The 23,398-nt window shown below is 48.6% G+C and overlaps 1 protein-coding gene across 1 annotated transcript in view; it reads left to right on the forward strand.

The window, feature by feature from the left end:
- The first annotated feature begins 16,033 nt into the window (after window positions 1-16,033).
- The window catches only part of HYDIN (HYDIN axonemal central pair apparatus protein), a 401,019-nt gene continuing 393,654 nt past the window's right edge, over window positions 16,034-23,398 (forward strand). Inside the window, exon 1 of the mRNA XM_032795387.2 lies at window positions 16,034-16,124. The gene's annotated coding sequence lies outside the window, so the exon portion shown is untranslated. The remainder of the gene's footprint in view (window positions 16,125-23,398) is intronic.

A 23,398-nucleotide genomic window follows, 5' to 3' on the forward strand; every position in this document is an offset into this window, starting at 1 on the left:
CCTCTCTCTGCAGCCCATTGTCCTCCCACTGGCCAGAACCGGTTGTGTCTCCTGGGCTGGGGTCCCGAGTCCCTCTCTGGTCCTCTGTAACAACAAACTCCCTCTCCCCTCACCTCGTTAAACCAGTAACACCCAGATACATTGAGTCCCACCCCCTGTGCATGCAAACCCTGGAAAAGACAGAAAACCCCAAGAAAACCCCCACTTCGTCACACATAGCAAGCAGGAGGTTCCTGGGAGCAGCTGACCAGGGCTCCAAGGCAGAGGGCAGGAGCCGCGCAGCAGTGGGGGGAGGGGCACCTGAAGTTCACGACACTTGATAGACTGCTGGGTGGCTGCGCTGCTTAGGGGGAACGTAGGTCTGCAGTAGTGGATTCGAGGGAAGGGTCAAGGGCCCCATACTGGAGACATTGCTCATTTAAGCAGCCCTGTTATTTTCACAGGACAATCAGGTCTGAGATACGAGAAATTCTCGCATGAGAAAATGCCAGCTCAAGCTCCTTAATGTACATCCCTCTCTAGATCAGTGTTTCCCAACTTGGGATGCTGCTTGTGTAGGGAAAGCCCCTGGCGCAGGCTGAGGGACTTACTGGCTACTTCTTCCAGCAGCTCCCATTGGCCTAAAGCAGCAAACCGCGGGCAGTGGGAGCAGCGATCGGCCAGACCTGCGGAGACTGCAAGTAAACAAACCGGCCCGGCCTGCCAGGGGCTTTCCCTACACAAGCGGCAACCCACATTTGGGAAACACCGCTCTAGATGTATAGTTATATCGTTTGTCAATTTCATGCTTAATGGCATCAGCCAAAGTCCACTGAAGTCAGTGGGAGTCTTGCCATTTACTTGACTGGACATTGGATCAGGCCCTAAAAGAACACTAAGGCCCAAATCCTCAAAGCTATTTAGGGGCCTAACTAACCTTAGACCTTAGTCCATGCCTTGCTGTTGCCTCTGGGGAGCTAATATCTGGCCAATTCCCCAATTTATAGCATGTTTTACTGACCACCATACAACACAATCTCATAACTTCATGTGCACTAATGGTGTACATAGTAAGACAGATTAATGACTTTCAGCAGATCATAACCTTTCCCCCAATACCTTGCATGTCATGCTTTATATGCAAGATCACAATTGTGTATAAATAAGGAATATGGGAGTTACAGGGCGCTCCCCAGAGCTATAGAGTGTCACATATATAATTTTAAACAAATTGGGGCACATAGTTATCAGATGAGTTAGAGATGGTTACTGATGCCTTGCCTCCCACCACAGTTTTTAAGTGATAGCACTCACCCGGTGACAGCTTGGAAACTGATTTAGAAGGAGAAAAAAAGTGTATGGATTAGCCATATAACCTGCTGTGTCTGTTTGCCATTGAGCCCTGCACCCAGCTGCAGTGCAAGGGTAGAAAAATGAGCTGTTTCTCTTTGAGTGCTTTACAAGTGATAAATAAAACAGGCTGCTTTTTTCACAGCAACAATTATAAGGTACCCTAAATGCTCAGCATCCGCTGTAAGCACTGTTTAATCATTCAGCGCTCTCATGCAGGCTCAGTTTGAAAGATGTGTGTTCCTGTTTTGTTTTTTCCCCCGTTATTATTGCTATTCTCCTTTCTATCCCTTTTCATCTTTCTTTCCTAACATTTCCATGCTTCAGCCCCACAGAGCAAGCCAACAGTGCTGTGAAGAGCTCTAACTGGGGCTATGTTCATGCAGACAACCTGGGCTTTGATGAGGGAATGAATCAGATAAGTTCAGCCCCTGGGGCCCATTGGAGTCTTTCTGTTGTCTTCAGTGGGCTTTGGATCAGGCCTGGAAAACACAAGCAATGTTACCCGAGCTAACCGGAGTTGTCAGTAAGTAGCAGGCAGTAATACAGCCTGATCTGGCACCCACTTCTGTCAATGAGCGGCTTTTCTTTGACATACTGGCTTTAGATTGTGCCTGTAGGCTTTGGGGACAGTCACTATGAAGAGATGTGCTGACATGCATTTGGCCCCAGTTCAGCAAGGTAGTAACCACTGACCTCAAGCCCTCCCCCTTTCCTCTGGGGAAGAGCTGAGAAAAAAACAACAAAGAAAATCAACTGTTGCCACCAGCTAATTAAAAAAAACCAAACGTGCACAAAGCTCTTAAGACACAGAACTTCAATCCTGTTCTTAAAAAAGGTAAATTTTATATTAAAAAAAAGAGAGAAAGAACATACATCAGAAAACGCAGGCTATTGCTAGATTTTAAGAAGAGCAAATACAAGAATTAAGCATTAAAATAGCTCTCTTGAGGTCTAGCTTAAAGGTTACAAGCAAAACAAAAGCATTTGAGGTTAGCACAAAGGAGTCCACAAGCCATGTAAAAATAAAAGGAATAAACCTAATTGTGTCTTTCTAGACATTTCCTCATCTATTTACATATCTGGGGTTTTAGATGAGTAGTTTCTAGGTATAGCTGATGATTTTTCATACCTGGCCCAAAGCTTTTTACAGCATCGCTGCTCCCTGTCTGCTTCTCCCTGAGACCAGAAACAGACAGACAAAAGAGGGGTCTTGCTTTAATTTTAAAAAGTTCTAGACCGCCCCTTGGCTCTTTTGGCCGGATGCATCACAGTGAGACTTTTAACTCTTTATAGGTAAAGTAAGTAGAGAACAGCTACTAAGAGGGATTCTATAGGTAACTGGCTGGCTGGGGCTACCCCCCCTCTTCATTTATCACAGATCTCCATGGCACTGCCCCCATGCTTAAAGTAAGGCACTTGCCTTAGCACTTTGCTGGATGGGACCGAAGCCAGGCACAACAAATGTGCCCATGGGGTTCCCTTTCCCATCCTGTTCTGCAGGCACCTGTGGCAGAGGCTTCAGCCAGGTGCTGCTCTCGCAGCTTTACGCAGTGGCTAGCAGGTTAGGATGGCTCTTGAACTGATTTTTGCCTCTTGAAGTTTGTACCTTTTCCATTTCTTTTAATCATCAAAGTTTATTTGATTTTTTTGGTGGGGTGTCTCTGTATTACAAGAGAAAAGGAAACCCAGGACGCTAGCACCCAGATTCATGGAGAAACAGAGGCTGAAAACCCTCACTGGGCTGTAACTTTCTGTGTCTGAACAGAAATACAAACTGGTAGCTGGGTGCAGGGACCTCCTCTCCATTTGGGCAGTAGAGCGAAAACAGAATGACAATCCCGTTCAGTCACACGCCTGCCAGGGCCGGCTTCAGGCACCAGCACAGGAAGCAGGTGCTTGGGGCGACACGTCCGGGTCTTCGGCTGCAATTTGGTGGTGGGTCCCTCAGTCTCCCTCGAAGGGAAGGACCCAGCTGCCGAATTGCCGCCGAAGAATGAAGTGGCGCGGTAGAGCTGCCGCCGACATCCCACCCACCGCAGCTTTATCTTTTTCTGTTTTCATTTTTTTATTTGCTGCTTGGGGCAGCAAAAATGCTGGAGCCGGCCCTGACGCCTATGCCGGCCATGTCAAAGCCTTCTAAGGAGCAATATTTTCTACCAGTGCTGACCAAAAAATGGCCCATATAACTGTATTGACGTGAACAAGAGCAAGAGCCAAATGCATTGGAAAGTAAACACAAGGTGAAGAACCCACATTGACTCCCAGTGTGGACTGTAGGGAGACAGCCCAGCCACATTGCTGTCCAGTCATTGTGCCAGGCAAAAAGCAGTGTTCTCGCCTGTGTTGCATTGCACGCAGGGGAGCATCTGACAGGAAAAACCTTTTTACAAAGGGGCTAAGATTTTTGTTTAAATAAATAAAACTAAGATGATGGCAATATTGGGGATGGGGGGAAGGACCGTTACTTTGGGCTCTGGTATTCGGCGGGGCTCTAATGGCTAATTGGTCCAACTCTGTTTGTTCTTCACTTCAGCAGCTTTCGGTGATGTTTATAATTCTTTCATGCCAGGCTCGTTTCCTGTACATGGGACTCACCGCCGCAGAACGCTGTGTATCACGATGAAGGAGGACGCCAGTGATTAGTTTTGCACACACTTGCACAGTGTGAGCCTGCTGTGTAAGTGCAATGCACTAAAGACATATTGTTGGGCTACCACCAAACTTTGCCCCAGTGGCACCAAGGGGACTGATGTGATCTCCTGTGATGTAACGTATCCCAGTCAAACCCACTGCAATGGAGGGGAAGAATCCGTAGCGTGAAGAGCTTGTGAATCTGGCTGTGGGTCGCTCTGACTGTCAACAGGGGTGTGGGTGGGGGTGTACATGGAGGCACTTTAATTGACACTGGGGACTCAATCCTACTCCCCACTGAAGTCACCAGCAGAATCAGGCTTAATGCCTTGTATCAGGATAAGCATCCTTGGGTGGCTATGACGTATTTTCCAAATCTAGTTAATTTTGGCTCCAGCTCTTCCTGGTTTAGCTGCTGCATTCAATCCAAACTGGCCTCCCCAAATCATGTGTATCAGTGTGGCCCATCTCCACCACCCTGTGCTGGTCTCCAAGCCCAGTATGCCTCCAGGGGTGGACACCCCAGTAAGATGATCACAACTGTGATGCCGCCACATGGGCCAGCAGTGATGAGAGCCCAGTATCTGTATCACTATGTAATGTCATATACAAACCCTGTATTGGCCAGGCAAGGGTTAATAAGCTGCTGTGGCCTTTGTCAGCCGTGCCCTACTTCCAGGGGCAGCTCCAGGCCCCAGCACGCCAAGCGTGTGCTTGGGGCGGCAAGCTGCGGGGGGTGCTCTGCCAGTCGCTGGGAGGGTGGCATGCCTGCGGAGGGTCCGCTGGTCCCACAGCTCCGGTGGTCCACTGAAGCCACAGGACCAGTGGCCCCTCCGCAGGCACGCCTGTGGGAGGTCCACCGGAGCCGTGGGACTGGCGACCGGCAGAGCACCCCCCGCGGCATGCCGCCGTGCTTGGGGCGGCAAAATATCTAGAGCCGCCCCTGCCCACTTCACCTGCACTAGCTGTCAGGCTTGGAGGGAGGGTCTTAAAGGGGAGTGCCTAGGGCAGTTGGGGCCCAGCTGGGAGGGACACCCAGCCTTAGCTGCCACCCTGTGTGTGAATCCTGGCGGGCTCCCTGCTGTGGGCACAGTAAGCCTGATGGGTGGGGCTCTTGCTTTCATTTGCAACCAGTGACTTGCCTGCTGTTCTGGCTGCAGGTGGTGCCTTGCCTAGTGACAGCCAAACAAACCTCTTTTGTCTTGTGCTCCTGCCTGGGGCCCAGCAGGGGTTGGCTGCAAGCCCAGGAGTGATGGTGGCACATACAGTTATGTGTACGTTGCAGTCCAGGTGTGCTCACTTCTCGGGGAGGCGAGCCTGTGCTAGCTGGTGTGGCTGAAATAGCAGGGAAGCTGCGGTGGCAGGGACTCTGGTGTGGGCTAGCACTGTGAGTATGTACCCAGGGGCTTATGTGGGCCTGTATGTGAGGCCTGTGCTGTGATCTCATCCCTGCTAAAGCTAGCACAGGCATGCCCACCCTGGCTGCTACTGCACCTCTGACTGCAGTGTAGACGTGCCCTCTGTGTGCCCCACCCTCCCAGTGGTATTTCTTGCCCCTGAAATGAACAGTGAATCAGGTTCAAACCAGAGTATGTGCTGAGCTGTAACGGACTCACAGGACTCGTGCTCTCTCTCGGCTCCGTATGATCCCTGGGAGGAACCCCCTTCAGTGCGACAGCTCTTCTCAGGGGTCCACTGTCTCTTGGGGATTAAGCCCCTCCACCTCCTGGAACCCAGGGGCGGCTCCAGGCCCCAGCATGCCAAGCGCATGCTTGGGGCAGCATGCCGCGGGGGGCGCTCTGCTGGCCGCCTTCGACGGCGTGCCTGCAGAGGGTCCGCTGGTCCCGCGGTTCCGGTGGCTCTCCCTCAGGCGTGCCTGCAGAGGTCCGCTGGTCCTGCGGCTTCGGTCAGGCACGTCTGTGGGAGGTCCACCGGAGCCGCAGGACCGGTAACCGGCAGAGTGCCCCCCGCAGCATGCCGCCGTGCTTGGGGCCACCCCTGCTGGAACTGCACCTCTCTGAGCCTTCAGCAGCCTGTTTCTCGCCGTGGGCCCCCTCAGGGAGTACACTCACTCTGGACCCCTGGGGTGTCCACACCCAGAAGGAATAATGCAACCCCCATCTCTAGACTGGAGTGACTCTCAGCCAGCGTAAAACAGGAGGGTCTATTGAGCATCTGAACCCAGCACAGGAAACACTCTGGGCCTTCAGGCCTGGCCTCCTTCACCACAGTGCATCTAAGTCTATCCCGCATCCAGGGGGACTCTGGCTGCTCTCTCTCCCTAGTCCAGCAGCCCCCTCCTTCCAGCCGATCACCCGATATCATCTCCCCCAACAGCTCCTCCCCTGTCCTTTGTCTTCCATCCCAGGTAAACAGGTCACTGGGGCTCTCTCTCCTCCATCCTTTGTTCCCCCTCTGGCTGGAACTGGTTGGTCAGGTCATCGGAGTCCTCTCTCCTCAGCCTGTTGTCCTCCCACTGGCCAGACCCAGCTGCCTTCCAAGCTGGGCTGAGCCTCTCAGTCACCAGTCACGGGGGTACCCCCATCTCCACACCGTTGTCCGGGGGTCCCGGCTGCCAGGCGAGCTCACACCTGGTCCTCTGCAACAACAAACCCTCTCCCTCCACCTTGTTAAACATGCAGCACTCAGGGAAACTGAGGCGTGCACACTATTAATTGTAAAACACTACAAAAATCCACAACTTTGTCACAGCTGTTTGCCACTCTGACATGTTCTGGTCAAAGTCTGCTCTGAGAAGGAGTTACTGATATCCCATTTTTCACAGAGCCTGCCTTGGGCTAGTGCAAATCCCCCCCTGCTCCATTCCTGACTTGTAACACTCCCTGCTATCGCTGGGATCTTGACAGGCAGGCCCAGTTACAGGACTAGTTTGACACAGGCCAAACACCTTTTAGAGATTAACAGGTTGTGGTTCACTTGCAATGCATGGTCCTGAGGGTTGTGGACTGCCTATTCCTGAGGAGGAGTCTCTGCATGTAGATCTCATGCCCCCAGGAAGCCATCACTGATCAAGGTTGCTAATTCTCTGAGTATGAGGTAAAGCCCATCTTCTCTACAGAGGTGTTGCTGAGTGGGCAGACTAAGGTATCCTTCGCTTTCTCTCCAGCACTGGGAAGATTAAGCTGGGAAGCCCTGATATTGCTCCCCATTGCCAACAACTTACACACATCTTTGTTTCTGCGTGTGATGCAGAATGATGAGGGTTGTGTCAGTGGGATCTCCCTGGGGTTTGGGAGACTGCTTACCCCAGCTGTAGAGTAGTAATCAAGCCTGTAGTAGTGGCTATTACCTAAAATGGAAGGGAGAGCTTGGCCAGCACCTCAGCATGGTTTGGTGCCCCTGGCCATGGATGTGCACTGATTTCTCCCCCTCGCTTCTCTCTGTGCTTCTATAAAGGGAGCCAACACTCATTAACATTACAGATGGGCCCCAGCTGTGAAATTCAGACCCGTGGCTCCATGCCTCTCCATGAGATGAGTGTGCTCGAGACTTTAGTTCCAAGTATTGAGGCTTGAGAGCTCAGAAGAGAAATGTGGAAACAAAGAGTCAGGAGACCTGAGTTCTAGGCCCAGCTCTCCGTGTGATCTGTGGCATGACTGTGGCCCGGAGACCTCCCTTCTATCTGCCCTTCTTTCCTCTCCCACCCTTTGCCAGCCATGTCTCTTTGGATTGTGGGTTCTTTATGGAAGGCATTCTCACTCTGTATTTGTACCGCACTGAGAACAGTGGGGCCTCTCATACTCATTGGTGATCCCTTGATTCAAGGATGATCTTTACCACAGATTTACATATGGGGCCTGAGATGACTCAGGAGTCTGATCCTGGAACCATAGACCTACCCACAGTAGGTACAGACATTTCCTGATGGACCAGCTGCCTGCTGGGACAAAGTTCTTTCTTTTTCCTTCCTTCTCTCTCTCTTTTCGGCTTTGAGGGCAAAGTGCTTCTCCTTGAAGTGGGCCACTGCCTGATGAAGGATGTGGCACCATTGAGCTTGGTTGGTAGCTTGCTCCTCTTAGCTTGTGGTGTCCACATAATTTTTCTTGAGATATGCTTTCAGTGTCTATGTAGCGTTTCCTCTGACCACCACTGGATTTCTGAGCTGAAAGCAGAGGACTTGTATTGGGAGGTTAGAATCTGGCATCTGCATACAATGTCCAAGCAGAGCTGGTGCATGAGGATCATTGCTGGTCAATGCTGGTGACATTGGTTTCAGTGAGGATGCTGGAGTTAGTGCAGCGATCTTCCCACTTGATGTGAAGGATCTTTGGGAGGCATTGTTGGTGATATCTCTACAGACTCTTGAGGTGCTGTCAATAGGTCACCCAGGTTTCACATCCATAAGGAGTGTAGAAATAACAATTGTTTTATAGACCTGGGTCTTCGTGTCCTGCCATAGGTCACAGTCTGTGAAAACATGTTGGAGCAATTTCCCAAAGGAAGCACTTGTGCACTGGATCTCACTGTCAATTTTTGGGTTTTGAGAGAGTTGGCTACCAAGGTAGCAGAAGTGCTCAACTGTCTCCAAAGATGGTGATTTGTGGTGGGTCATGTGCACGGCCTGAAGGATGCCGATGAAGTACTTTAATCTTCTCAATATTGAGTGCGAGTCCTGGCTTCAGTAAGCTTGTGCAAAAAAATCCAGTGTGGACTGAAGGTCATTCTCGGTGTCTGTGAGGATGGCACAGTCATCAGCATACTGAAATCAGTAATGGACACCCTGAGGCCTTAAACTTTGGGCAGAGATAGCAAAGATTAAAAAGCTGCCCATCCATTCTGTATTGAATGTTAATTCCATTGTGGAAGAAGTCTTTAACAAGGACAAAAATGACTGCTAAATAGATGGAGAACAGGGTTGGTCGCAATACCAAATCCTTGCTTAACCCCAGTTTTGATGATAAAAGTGTCCATCTCCATTACAGAGAACAGCGACAGTCATCTGATCATAAAGAAGCCTTAGGACCTTAATAAATTTTGGAGGGCAGCCAAATCTGGCCAGCACTTTCCATGGGCCTTCCTGATTGACGGAGTCGAAGGCCTTTGTCAAATCAAGGAAGGCCATGTACAGGTCTTGACTTTGCTCCTGAGACTTTTCCTGGGTTTGGCGAGCAACAAAGATCATGTTGGTTGTTCTGCAGGGTGGTCTAAAATTGCACTGAGATTCCAGCAATATTTCCTCAGCAAGAGAAGTAATCGGTTTAAGAGGATACTGGTAAGAATTTTCCCTGCTGTAGATAGCAAGGCAATGACTCGATAATTTCCACACTCCAACTCATCTCCTTTCTTAAAGATTGTAACAATGTTGGCATTTCTCAAGTCTTCTGGAATCTTCTCATTATACCAGATATGAAGAAAAAGTTTGTGGAGCTTCCTTATAGTTTTTCACCTCCAAACTTGTAACTTCAGCTGGTATGCCATCTGGCCCGGCTACCTTGTTGTTCTTGGTTTGCATAATGGCTTGTGTTACTTTTCTGAGGGCAGGGGGGTCAGCAAGAGAGTCTCTCTCATGTCATTGAGGTATAGATTCGATAGTGGCATCAGAGACAGTTGACTCACGGTTCAGGAGTAACTCAAAATGCTCCTTCCATTTGGCTCCGATAGCTTCACTGTCCTTAAAATATGTCTTGGGCTCGGAGTGGTATGGGAGCATGGACCAAAAATGGCCTTTATTGCCTGAAAAAACTCCTCATGTTATGTTTATCAGTGTAAAGCTCAGTCTCCTTGGCCTTTTCTTGCTACCGCTTATTTTTGATGTTGTGGATTTTCTTTTGGGCTTCAGCCTTGAGTTGCTTGTATGATGCTTTCTTCTGCTGGTCTAATATGTCATTTTGCCATATGCAATGAGTTTTTCTTTTCTGGTCGAGCAGTCCCTGAATCTCAGCATCATTCTCATTAAACCAGTCTTGGTAATGGATATTGACATAGCCAATGGACTTAGCACATGGTGAGAGAATGTATAATACCACCTGGAGAAACCCTCGCTCCAGGCATTAGCACCTTCTTGACTATGTTACTGTCATAGCTCGAGATCGGAAGAATGTCCACATCACAAAGGCCATGCATGGAACCGTGACTGTTGGACAGACCATCGCCTTGTTAGATCTATCATGAATTTCCAGCTTGCCTCAAGATATCATAAGCAGGCAAAATCAGTATGAAAGAAATTCAACATCAAGTCCCTTCAAGATATAGTGACTTGGAGGAAATTTCAGCAGTGTCTCCAAGAGAGGTTTGCTGCTATGCCTACAGTTGATGATAATGAAAATTTCTGGAAGGGATTAAAGGCTGCCACTCTCTCGGCAATGGGAGTTACTGTGATAAATACTAATAAGGTTCACATTCCGAAACTGTATAGTGTTTAGATCTGGACTTTTTTTTTTTTTTTTTTAAATGTCAGGCCTACATCTGCCTTGAAATAGGTTATGCAGAGCTTACAAATTTACCATTCCCTGTCCAGTGAGAACTGCAGAACAAGAATAAAATAGGTACAGAATGTGCTGGGTACAGCTGGGTGCATCAGGAACTCTCCACTCATTCAATACCAACTACTAGGACAGAACGGGAGCAATGTTGACAGCCAGGCACCTGCACAAGTGTGACTCAACCAATATACTAGCTCTCCTTTTGGAGGCACAATGTACTCCTTCCCCCAAAGCGCTTGTCAGCTGCAAAGATAATCTACTCTGAAATGATTTTTTCCAGAAATTAAACATTGCAGGCAGAATATACAAAACACCTAGGCAAGGCCAAGGGCTTTATATGCAAATACTGACTGAATCCTGCAAAACAGCATTGTGCAATAAAAGTCTTCTGTAGGGAAAGAGCAAATAACCACCCTCTCTTCTATTTAATCTTAAGAGGTCCTATGCAGCCTTCTTAGAATATCAGGGTTGGAAGGGACCTTAGGAGGTATTTAGTCCAACCCTCTACTCAAAGCAGGACCAATCCCCAGACAGATTTTCACCCTATTTCCCTAAGTGGCCCCCTCAAGTATTAAGCTCACAACCCTGGGTTTAGCAGGCCAACGCTCAAACCACTGAGCTATTCCCCCCCAATCCCTTCTTGACCAAGGGTACTTCACTTCTCTGATTTCTATGACCTTTACCTGAGTGGAGTAAGGCTCTAGACTGGAGAGTGGCCTTGCTTCCCAATCTGAACTAATAAAAGCATCAGGGTAGGTTTAGAAGTATAACCCATGCCAAAATCGTGTGGCTGTTTGTCTCCCTCTAGTGGCAAAAACAAGTCTGAAGCTTTGGGAATCTGCTACTACCTTTAACCCCTTGGCTTCCAAATTTTTTAGCGCTGTGGCTCCTCACAGCCAAATACTGTGTTTTTTTTAACCAATTTAAGACATTAGATTGAAAAAGTCAGGTCACCAGATTCAAGAGGAACATTAGAGTTTGGATGGTTTTACAACTTTGTTCAGCTATAGATGGTTTGTTTACATAATATGATCTACTCTGAGTTTTTAAGACTATAATTTAAAAATGTGGATTTTTTGGAACGCTCAGACACAGCCTAAGATTTTAGTGAGACGAATGGGCCTGTTTAAATAAAAGTTCTTTGGCTATTGTACCTGCTTAGACAACTCTCCTGATGCAGAAGCTGAGCCATGTGGGCTGTGTGAGGGGATGAGTCATGCCTGAACTGGATCCTGCCTGAGCCACATGCAGGAATGGGTCATTCCTGTGTTAGGTTCCAGCCAATTCACAAGCCAGCAGCTGGTCTGGTGACTCTCAGTACAGGTATATAAACCTCGCAGGAGGCATATGAGTTCAATCTGCTCAATGTTATGTCATGGCTTGGAACTCCTCTCTTCTTGCTAGTGTTATCAGACTCCCCAGCCCCTAACCTGCTCCAGCCCTGCTCTTTTCCAAGTCCAGCCTTGTCCCTAGTCCTGCTCTTGCTCCAGCCTGGCTCCCCATCTCTTGACCTCTGCCAATTGCCACCACTCTGACAACTAAACCTAACCAGCACTGCTCCAACCACTAGGCATAACCATACTCCCCTATCACCGTAGATTAATCAAGCTGCAGTGCAAAATATTGACTCTTCTTAACTTGTTCTATCCACTAGTTTCTGGACATAAGCCACAATATGTATGCACCATTGTATTGTCTGCTTTTCTTCCTTTTCCATCCAACTTGATCACAAATCTTCTTCAGCTGAGCGTATGCTGCCTTGTAGTCTTAGCACTTGGTAAAAACCATTCCATTACAAAGATGCACCTGTCTCTCTTTCACTCCCCTTCCTGGATCTGCTGGTGCTGCAGCTGGCGTGGGCGGGAGCCTCTCTTTGCCCTTAGCTCCAGCAGGGGGTTTGCTGCAGAGAGTTTCCTGCTGAATGCTTCCCCCAGCAGGGAAGCTCTTTGCTGGAGACCCAGGGGGCAGAGAAGCTCTCAGCACCAGCACCAGCAGCTACAGTAGGAGTGTAAGATGCAGACCATATAGATAAACTGCAGGTGATTTTTAAGCCTAGTTTAAATAGTCTCTTAATTGAAAAAACACAAGCAGGCAGATGGATTAAGATTTTTTCACTCATGGCTCCCTCATTCACATGTGGTGAGCCACACAGAGCACGATGGCTCAGTTCTGAAAGTACTGCTCTAAGCAAATGCTTTAGCCCTTTAGCTCGAGCAATCTAGGCTCATGTTTTTAGGGATTGGTCCCTGCGGGCTGTATTCGGGTGGGGGTGGGATGTTCAGAAGGATTTAGTTTTTTTGATGAATTTCAAAGCTTAACGTAGTATCACACTGGTCAGTTTACATCTGTGCAGCAATCCTTCAGTGGATGGAACTGGAACTGCTGAACACTGTGCCAGAGGCCGGGTACTGCTAACAGTAAATGAAGATTCTGCTTTAGCTCGTGTTGGAAATTTTGTTTCTGGAGCACCCTTACTCAGAATGATAGGTTAGCCCTGTGAGCTTTCTTGATCCTGTCTGCACTGCATGCATATCTGCCTGGCAGTAACCAAGCTTCCAAAGTCCTGTTACAGCACATACTAAAGATTGATTAGCCGGAGAGTAGTCTCATGGGTTGTTCCAAAGGCCTGATCAGAAATCTGGAGCCGTTGTGCTCAGGACGTTAAAACTGTGATTGCTGTGGGAGGAGGATTCATGGAGGGAAATGGCAGCCTCCACAGGGAATGAAAGGTGAGTTATTCACAGATAGGCATTTCTTTCATGTCTCCTGAGGAGCAAATGCTCAGTATGTTCTTGCCTATGTGGAAGGCACAGTGTGAGCTTCATGTCTCCTCTTGGATTTCCTTTAAACTGTTAGACTGGACCCTGCCAGCATTTTACTTTTAAAATCCATCAGTTTGTCTAAAAACCCACAAATCTCTCTTCATGCAACACCCACAAAAGTTAACCTGAGGAACAGCAAAGAGCCTCCGTAAATGGTAAAACACGACTGTTTAATTACCGAACAGATTCCAGTAAGGGAACATCTTATGTTTTGGGCAGGATAGCTATTGGCTCCTGACTCTTACACAATGTTGGATCTTGGACTTGCAGAATTCCTTCAGGCCAGGAACAGGCCTGTTGTGTGGCCCCATGATTTTGTTTATTTTGTCAATGTCGCGCCTGGATGCGATGTTGCAATCTCTGAACCCCCAGGACAAGCTGGGAGAAGGTGAGTCCTGGTGTGTGTGTGTCTTGGCTTGGGGTCTTATAGTCACCCTCCTCCAACTGCCATGTATCACCAGTGGGACCAAGCTAAAGCACTGGAAGCATCCATCATCATCTGATACGTGAAAGGAAATAAAATTCTCATCGCTCAGGCACTGGGCTGGGTTTCAGCAGCTCATAGAGTCAAAGACTCATAGACTCATAGGTCAGAAGGGACCAATATGATCATCTAGTCTGACCTCCTGCACAAAGCAGGCCACAGAACCCTACCCATCCACTTTTATAACAACCCCTAACCCATGACTGAGTTATTGAAGTCCTCAAAATTGTGGTTTGAAGACCCTCAAGCGCAGAGAATCCACCAGCAAGTGACCCATGCCCCACGCTGCAGAGGAAGGCGAAAAACCTCCAGGGCCCCTGCCAATCCGCCCTGGAGGAAAATTCTTCCGACCCCAATATGGCGATCAGTACTAAACCCTGAGCATGTGGGCAAGACTCACCAGCCAGCACGCAGGAAAGAATTCTCTGCAGTAACTCAGATCCCATCCATCCAACATCCCTCACAGACCATTGAGCAGACTTATCTGCTGATAATCCAAAATCAATTGCCCAAATTAAACTATCCCATCATATCAGCATTCACCCCTCCATATACTTATCAAGCTTAGTCTTAAAGCCAGATAAGTCTTTTGCCCCACTACTTCCCTTGGAAGGCTGTTCCAGAACTTCACTCCCCTAATGGTTAGAAACCTTCTTCTAATTTCAAGTCTAAACTTCCTAATATCCAGTTTTGTACCCATTTGTCCTTGTGCCTACATTAGTACTAAGCTTAAATAATTCCTCTCCCTCCCTAACGTTTAATCCCCCTGATATATTTATATAGAGCAAGCATATCCCCCGCAGCCTTCTTTTGGCTAGGCTAAACAAGCCAAGCTCTTTGAATCTCCTTTCATAAGGCAGGTTTTCCATTCCTCGGATCATCCTAGTAGCCCGTCTCTGAACCTCTTCCAGTTTTGAATTCATCCTTAAACATGGGACACCAGAACTGCACACAATATTCCAGGTGGGTCTCACCAGCACCTATATAACGGTACTAAACACCTCCTTATCCTTGCTGAAAATACCCTCGCCTGATGCACCCTAAAAACGCATTTGCTTTTTTAACGGCCATATCGCATTGGCGGCTCATAGACATCCTGCGAATCAACCAATACCCCAAGGTATGAGTCTCAAATTTTGTGTTGAGACTCAAGCGCAGAGAATCCACCAGCAATGACCCTCCCCACGTGCAGAGGAAGGCGAAAAACATCCAGGGCCCCGCCAATCCGCCTGAGGAAATTCTTGCCGACCCAATATGGGCGATCATCTAACCTTGAGCATGTGGGCCAGAATCCAGCCAGAGCAGGAAATTCTGCATAACTCAGATCCATCATCCAACACCTGACGACCATGAGCAGCTATGTGATAATCCAAAATCAAATGCCAAATTAAACTATCCAATATCAGCCCTCCATATACTGATCAAGCTTAGTATAAAGCAGATAGTTCTTTTGCCCACTACTTCCCTCGAAGGCTGTCGCAACTTCACTCCCTAATGGTTAGAACCTTCTTCTATATTCAAGTCTAAACTTCTAATATCAGTTTGTACCATTTGTCTGTGCCTACATTTAGTACTCTAGTATCACACGGTTATACTTAGGTAAATTAGATCTACCGCATTTCCTTTGTCTAAGTAATCTGTCACCTTCTCAAAGAAGGAGATCAGGTTGGTTTGGCACGATCTACCTTTAGTAAATCCATGTTGCAATTCGTCCCAATTACCATTGACCTCAATGTCCTTAACTACTTTCTCCCTTAAAATTTTTTCCAAGACCTTACATACTACAGACGTCAAGCTAACAGGCCTATAGTTACCCGGATCACTTTTTTCCCTTTCTTAAAAATAGGAACTATGTTAGCAATTCTCCAGTCGTACGGTACAACCCCGAGGGTGTACGCCCCAGCTCTGGCACAGGCTCCCTTTCTGACCTGGGGCAAGTCACTGGCTCTCCCGGTAGAGAGGTGATAGCAGCGCTGGCTGCTCTTAGGGCCGGGGGCTGTCTCTTACTTGGTGTGTGCACAGTGCACTGTCATCCAAATCAGCATAGGGCTGGCCGGGACCCCAGGAGGTCACTTAGTCCAGCCCGCTGTGCAGAGTCTCCCTCCCCACCTACAACCTCCATTCATGACAATGAAATACAATGGCGGGGGGGCCCTTAAGAAGCAGGCCTCTCCTGCCTCTCCCGCAGGGCCCCAAGCACCCGCCTCCACCTCTTCCCTTGGGCCACCGCCCTTGCAGGCGTCTCTACGGTTGCCATGGAGCCCAGGGCCTGCAGCTACAGCTCCCTGGGAAGGGCTGGCAGGCCCTGGTTGCTACGGGAACGAGGGTAACAGCCAGGGCTGGAGCCAGAGAGGGGGAGGCTGTGGTGCTGGTGGGGCTGTTAAACAGGCTGCAGCAGCAGGGACTGAGCATGTAAGTGTCCAACCGCCTCTCCCGGGGGAGCTGGGCCCCACTCTGCAGGCTGGGCCTGGGGGGGCACAGCCCAGAGACGAGGGGCAGAGCTCCGGGGAGCTGGGCCCCACTCTGCAGGCTGGGCCTGGGGGGGCACAGCCCAGAGACGAGGGGCAGAGCTCCGGGGAGCTGGGCCCCACTCTGCAGGCTGGGCCTGGGGGGGCACAGCCCAGAGACGAGGGGCAGAGCTCCGGGGAGCTGGGCCCCACTCTTCAGGGGATGCTGAGGGGCTCAGCGCAGAGATGGAGGGCAGAGCTCTGGGAGCTGGGCCCCGCTCTGCAGGGTGGGCCTGGGGGGCTCAGTGCAGAGATGGGGGGCAGAGCTCTGGGGAGCTGGGCCCCGCTCTGCAGGGGATGCCAGGGAGAACTCAGCACAGGGACGGGGGGCAGAGCTCTGGGGAGCCAGGCCCAGCTCTCCAAGGTAGGCCTGGGGTGGGGGACTCAGTGCAGAGATGGCGGGAGGGGAGGCAGAGCTCCCACTCTGCAGGGGATGCCAGGGAGGACTCAGCACAGAGATGGGGGGCAGAGCTCCAGGGAGCTGAGCCCCGCTCTGCAGGGGATGCCAGGGAGGGCTCAGCACAGAGATGGGGGGCAGAGCTCTGGGGAGCTGGGCCCCGCTCTGCAGGGGATGCCAGGGAGGGCTCAGCACACAGCCCCAGGGAGGGTCTGGATGTTGGTGAATATATCCCCTCCCCAAGTCGCGCAGGAGTCCCTGACTGTGCTCTTGGCATGAAGTGGATGGACAGGCTGCCCCTCTGCCCTTTGGCCATGGTGTGGCGCGGATTAATGTTCTGTCATGCTGGCTGGCCAAGGGAGGGGTTGTTGGTAACGTGTTAGAAGACCCAAGGGCGCCTGATCGTTATAGTTGTCTGGCTAGGACCCTCAGCATGGAAAGCTGCAAGGGAAAGCAGTGGTCTCTCCCACGGATGGCTCAGCTCAGTCACAGAGATCCTAGGGTAGGAAGGGGATGAGGCAGGTGCACTGGGCTCACATGTATTCTTCCCTCCCCAGCACCCCTGGACGTTCTGCATGCATGTTGATAGGGTGTACTACTGTATTAACACTCCTGGGGTGTCCTTTCCCCTCCAGGGAACCCACTTTAAAGGGGGCCCTGAGGGTTGCTGCAGGAGGAGGGAGCCCATGGAGCTAGGGTAAGCTGCAAGGGCCCCTGAAGTTGGATTAGGTGCACAGGGCCATCATGCAGTAGATCCCCAAGAGTCCAGTTAATCTCCAGGGGATTATGGACTATAACCCACGCTGCCTCTGTAGAATCAGGTTGGGGGCAAACCCCATGCCCTGGAAGAAGAATATGGAGGAAACTCTACAAGGGAAACATCACAGGGCTCCCTCCCCTGGGGGGCATGCTCTCACCCTAGTTTAGGGCACAGGGCTAGTCGTGAGGAGAAGGGATTCTGCTCCCAGCTCTGCCACTTATGTGCTGGGTGGCTTGGGGTGAGGTGCTTAGGCTAAAATATTCCAGAGTGACCTGTGGCTTTGGTGTTCAGGTTCAGAGGCCTCGGGCCTGTTTTCAGAAAGTCTGTGCACCCACAGCCCCTGTTGACTTTAGGAGGAGTTCTGGGTGCTGAGTGGTTCCAGGCCTTAGGTGGCTCAAATTGGGTGTCCAAAAGCAGAGGTCACTTTAGAACATTTTAGCCTTAACTTTTCTGTGCCTCACTTCCCAATCTGTAACCCATAGGATTATAAAAAGATCAGACTTTTATATGGATAAGAAGAACATCCTCAGTTAAATTAGAGAGGCTAGTATATTTTAAGGGTTGTAAACTTTCGTGCTTCAGGGCATAAACCAATTGCTAGGGGGTCAGGAAGAAATTTTCCTTATGGGAAGGTTATTCAGTAACTGTCCACTACAGGTTTCTGTCACGAAGCAATTGGGCTTCGTGACAGAAACCTGTAGTGACCATCATGAGAAACAGGACTCTGAATTGGGTGGCTCAGTGCTCTGATCCAGTGTGGTATTGCCATTGCTCAACCACTTTTTCCATATATTCATGAAGATGAAGTGAATCTGCATCTTACCTGTTGCTTTTCTGAGTACCTTATTAGGGTAATGTGACCCCATCCCAATGACACTGGTACAAATATTCCATTAGAGCTCCATATACTGGTTCAAAGCAGCTGGTGCAAGACACTGTACCTATATATTCTCGCCCTAATAAAAATACACCAGAGTCTTCTGCCTCTGTGGGCAAATCTCTTTTTGCCTATGCAGAATGGGTATAGATCCACCTCTGTGGCTCTGTCCTCCACCTCTTAACACTCTGTGGATGCCTCTCCATGCTGTATGGTGGCAGAGCAAAGGAGCAGTTGCCTTCCAATGGAAATCTGCTAGATTTCCAGGTGGAAATCCATCCAGAACTTAATACATCTTGGATAAGTATGATGTCCCACTGGGTTCTCTCTGGGCAAGGGATCCCAGGCAGTAGCAGCACAACTGTTTCAAAGTCCATGCTGCCAGGGAGCAGTGATGTTCCATGAAGGAGCAGTCCATGCTGATGGCTCTTGCCTCTGTAGATCTAACACACTACAAGCTCCATTTCCTTTCTTAATCCCCTCCCACTGTGCAGGAAACTTTGGACCAGATCCAGTGCTCACTGAAGTCAATGGGGCCTAGATACTCAGAGGTATTTAGGTGTCTAACTCCTGTTGAAATCAGTAGGAGTTAGGTGTCTAAATGCATATGAGGATCTTGGCCTGGGAGTCTCTCTGTAGATTTCAATGGGTTTTGGATTAGGCTCTGTTAGAATTCACCCTGCAGAGTTTTGCTGCTTCCTTGGCCCAGTCTATTGACATTTGCGCCCAATCCTAAAGCACCTTCTTATCTGTTTAGTTCCCTCCTCTCCTTCCCAAAAAGGTTAGCTTCATGAGAGGTTGGAAACATTCAAAACCTAACAAACATATTCCAAGGTTCAGCTGGTTTTATTCATGCCAGAAATAAATGGCTTTAAATAAAGGAGGACTTGAGGAATGTTAGAAAAACTGAAGAGCAGAGATCTGTAAAAGGGCAAGGAATATTGTAAATACTTAGAAATGAGTTTAGATATTAATTATAGGTGTTCCATGAAGTCATGAAATTTCAGCTTTGTAGTGGAACTTGGGTGGGAAATGCTGTTGGCATTGTATTTCTGATGCTTTCTTATCCATGTCACCGTCAGATGAAAATGGAAATTTAATAAAAAGGAATAACAGGACGATGTAATCTGAGAGCCCTAATTAGTAATCTCAGCTATGGCAGAGTTTGTTTCTGTAGTAAATTGCAGGTTGACAGTAATAAATTGTAAAATATTGGAGGGACTGGAATGTAGAGGTGGCAGGTTATGCATCCCAGATTGCAGGGTTTGATTTAAACAGCAGCCGACCATATAACTGTTAGTGAAGGGGGAAAAGAGAAGAGTCATGGAATTTCTGTGGCTGCTTTGTTAATATTTGTAGCTGCTTTTACAATGCCTTTTGTATGATAATTATAACTAAGCAGGTGATTTCTAGGTAGAAACTGTGATATTGCTATTTAAACCTGAACACAAGGTTGTCTAGCTAAATGAAATTGTTTGATAGCATCTTGGTTAAAATTTTTAACAAATCTGCTAATGCACTCTCCAGCAAAATAAAACAAGAAAGGCATATTAACCAAACACTCCAGAGGAATGGTTTATTCCAGGGTAAGTGGGAGGAAAGCATGCACATTTATTGTGTGTTTATGGGCAAGATCACACCCATGACCTGTTTTGTACTGAGAGAAAGAGCTGGATATTCTACACTGTGGGCCAAAGTCCATGCTGATTTACACCCATTAATTTCAATACAATGTAAATTAATTAGAACTTGGGCCCTGATGTTTACTGGCTGGATTCAGAACTGCTTATCGTGTGTGTCAGAGGCCGATACTCCTTTAGCTGAAGTGGCAGGGGCCTCTTCTTCTTTTAGAACCAGAGAATCCGAGTTCTGTCTTCACTGGTACAGGAAAATTCTGAATGACCATGGAGTGTGGCACAGGAGTAGCCACAAAGGTCTAGGGCCCAGATCATCAAAGGTATTTAGGTGCATAATTCCCACTGAATTCATATCCCCACAATCCTCAGAAGTAAATACCTAAATACCTTTGAGGATTCAGACCTGAGAGACAAAGTAACTTGCTTAAAATCAGGAAGCCTGTTACAGAACAGGGAATTTAATCCAGGTCTCTGGTGTCCCAGGCCAGTGCTGTAACTGCTCAACTATTCCTTTACTAACCAGGGCTGGGTGTTTTCTACTTGTCTGGCTTTCCTGTTCATACCTCTCATCTGTCCTTCATTTAAAATCTACCTTTACCCTCTGTACCAGACTGGCAGTTTCAAGAACCCCGCAGACGCCTTTGTAAAGTCAGCCTAAATTTAGGAGCCTTGTCTGTAGATGCAGCATAGCGTTTGCTGATCCATGTTAACAGGTGGCTCAGATTAGCTTCAGCCAGGCTGTAAGAAGGGTTAGAGCTCCTCCGTTTCTGGGGCTACATCTTCACTACCCTCCGTATCGGCGGGTAGCAATCGATTTCTCGGGAATCGATATATCACATCTCATCTAGACGCGATATATTGATCCCCGAACGAGCTCCTATCGATCCCGGAACTCCACCAACCCGAATGGCAGTAGCAGAGTCGACATGGGGAGCCGGGGACATCGATCCCGCGCTGTGAGGACGGTAGATAATTCGATCTAAGATACTTCGGCTTCAGCTACATTATTCACGTAGCTGAAGTTGCGTATCTTAGATCGATTTCCCCCCGCAGTGTAGACCAGCCCTGAGACAGAGGGTATTAGGATCAGGAAACTTAAGGAACAGCAAAACTTGGGGAGGAATGTAGGCAGCAGTATGTATTATTGGTATCAGCTAAAGAGCAGCAACAAAGTCAGACCCATGAATGGGGTATATTTAGACCTTGACTGTGTATATGCTGTTAAGAACTGAGGAGAACAGTACCTGTCTTGGAGCTGCTGGGATTAGGGTGACCAGATAGCAAGTGTGAAAAATCGGGATGGGGGTGAGGGGTAATAGGAGTCTATATAAGAAAAAAAACCCAAAATCAAGACTGTCCCTATAAAATCGGGACATCTGGTCACCCTAGCTGGGATCCAGTTCTATTAAGTTAATAAGAGCAGAAATGCTGAGTCATTGAATTTAGGTTAATGAATGGATGCTTAACTTGCATCATTATTTCTTTGGCCATCTTGTTTTGAGTCTGTGTCCCACAGATAGAGCTGTCAAAATCTACCCAGTGTCTGCAGAAAGAAGTGCAAGGGGTGGAGAAAGAGTGAGAGCTTTTCTCCCTTCTGCCTGTTTTCTTCCTGACTCTGCTGGACTGCTCTTCTCATACAGTCACTGACTAGTTGCTCTCCCTGCTTTGATAGAATAGGGAGGTAAAGTCTAACCCAGCACTAGTCAGAGGAGTGCTAAGCAGTATTGGAGCTCCTCTTAGATGGGTAATGGGCTGCGCTCTCTGGCTGTGCCGTTGAGACACAGCTAAGTGAGGGAAGGGGAACTGTAGCTTGGAAACATATGGTGCTCTTGCCCCTGGGGCAGGCTTCCTCCCCTTTCCCATTCTGCTGTTCTCCCCCATTGGAGCTTGCTTTGAGTTTATGGCCTCTCAGTTTTCTTCACACAAAGAGCAACCACCTTTGAGTGCACATCTCTGTGCCCCTGCACTCGCAGCAAAGAGAAATGGACCTACTGTATGCCGTTGTTTCAACTATCTCTCTGCAGAAGCAGATCCCACAGAATGGGAGCTCGGCTGCAGCAGGCAGGAGCTCTGGATGAGCTACTTTACTAATGAGTCAGAGTGCCCGTTCACCTTTGGCAGCCCAGTCATATCTCCACACAGCCCTGCTGGAATTTCGGGCATCTAGCAGGATTCCCAGTAGTTTCTCCTCTTGGCCACCAAAGGCTAGCGCCTACGCTGGCAATGGAATTGTAGGTAGCCAAGCTGCTGCTTCCTGTGCTCTGCTCTTGCTGCTCCCCTTGCTAGTTCCCAGACAGCGTGGAGCAGCTGTGTCTGAGGTGGGGGACGGCATGCAGAGAAGGGACTGAGACGGGATAGAGGCAGAATGAACAAGTCTGCTCTAGGATCTCCCAATCAACCCTGGTTCAATCCACCAACCTTCTCTTCTTTCCTTCTTAAGGGCCCACATGTCCACCACCTGCTGAGTTTGCCTCAGGTTTCATTCAGCTTTTCAGCCCCTCAGCCTGCCCCTTTGTCACTCAGTTGCCCCTGCTTCCTACACCTGCCTCTGAGGAGTAGTCTCCTGCCTCTCCCTATCTGTTCTATGGAGCTGTGCAAAACATGGCAGCTCTGCATCCATGGAAGGGAAGATACTTTCACTGACTGTTTATCTCCACAGGCTGACAAAGGCTCAGAACCTTTAAGGTGTTGGGTACCCACAATTCCCATGGATTGTGGGAGCTATGGTGCTCAGCACACCGTAATCAGTTCGTTGCAGCAATTAGGGACACGGAGCGTTATTGACTGCTTATATGCATGAGCCTGCCGTTGCCCATGCTGCTGTGTGGCTGGGTGCCATGCGAGAGACATATTTTGGAATGGATCCCTACAGTCTGGCTGGTTTCTTGCTGAATCAACTGGCTGGGTCTATAGCCAATTTTTATTTTTAAGTCTTGAGCCCTTCTTGGTTAGATTGTAAACCTCCGATTAACGAATGTTAGTTTTCAGACTAGGTTTCCTCGCTAACAGATTAAATGGGTTGGTTCCCAGTTGCTGTTTTTGTTTATAACTTATGCTGTGCTGCAAATTCCTTGGCATCCAAGAGGAGTTTGTGAAGTTGGGTGCCCTTGTCTGTTTTTTGTGAGCCTGCTATTAATGAAAGCAAACTCATCAACTGGTCATGCACCATATAGAAACAAGAGGACAACCCCAAGGAATGGTCAGAGCATGCTATGCTGTAGGAAAAAGATTATGACCCTGCTTTGCCTTTTGCCTTGATATTATCAACGTCTTTACTGGTTGCATAAAACAGAATTTGGATCCTAGTTTGTGAGTCAATGTGGAAACGTCTTTTCTTAAAGAAATAACTAGCTTGTCCGCAGTGATGAAATTAACTTATCTGATATTCTTGGAACGTTAACAAAGGCGTTCTTTTGGAATGCTGCTGCAATCATTCATAGCAGAGTGATGCATTCATTATAATAGATGTGCTACTGTGATTTACAAGGAAATAATTCTGTCAAGGGAT

This window comes from Chelonoidis abingdonii, chromosome 19 (genome assembly GCF_003597395.2).
Source record: "Chelonoidis abingdonii isolate Lonesome George chromosome 19, CheloAbing_2.0, whole genome shotgun sequence".
Taxonomy (NCBI): Eukaryota; Metazoa; Chordata; order Testudines; family Testudinidae; genus Chelonoidis; species Chelonoidis abingdonii.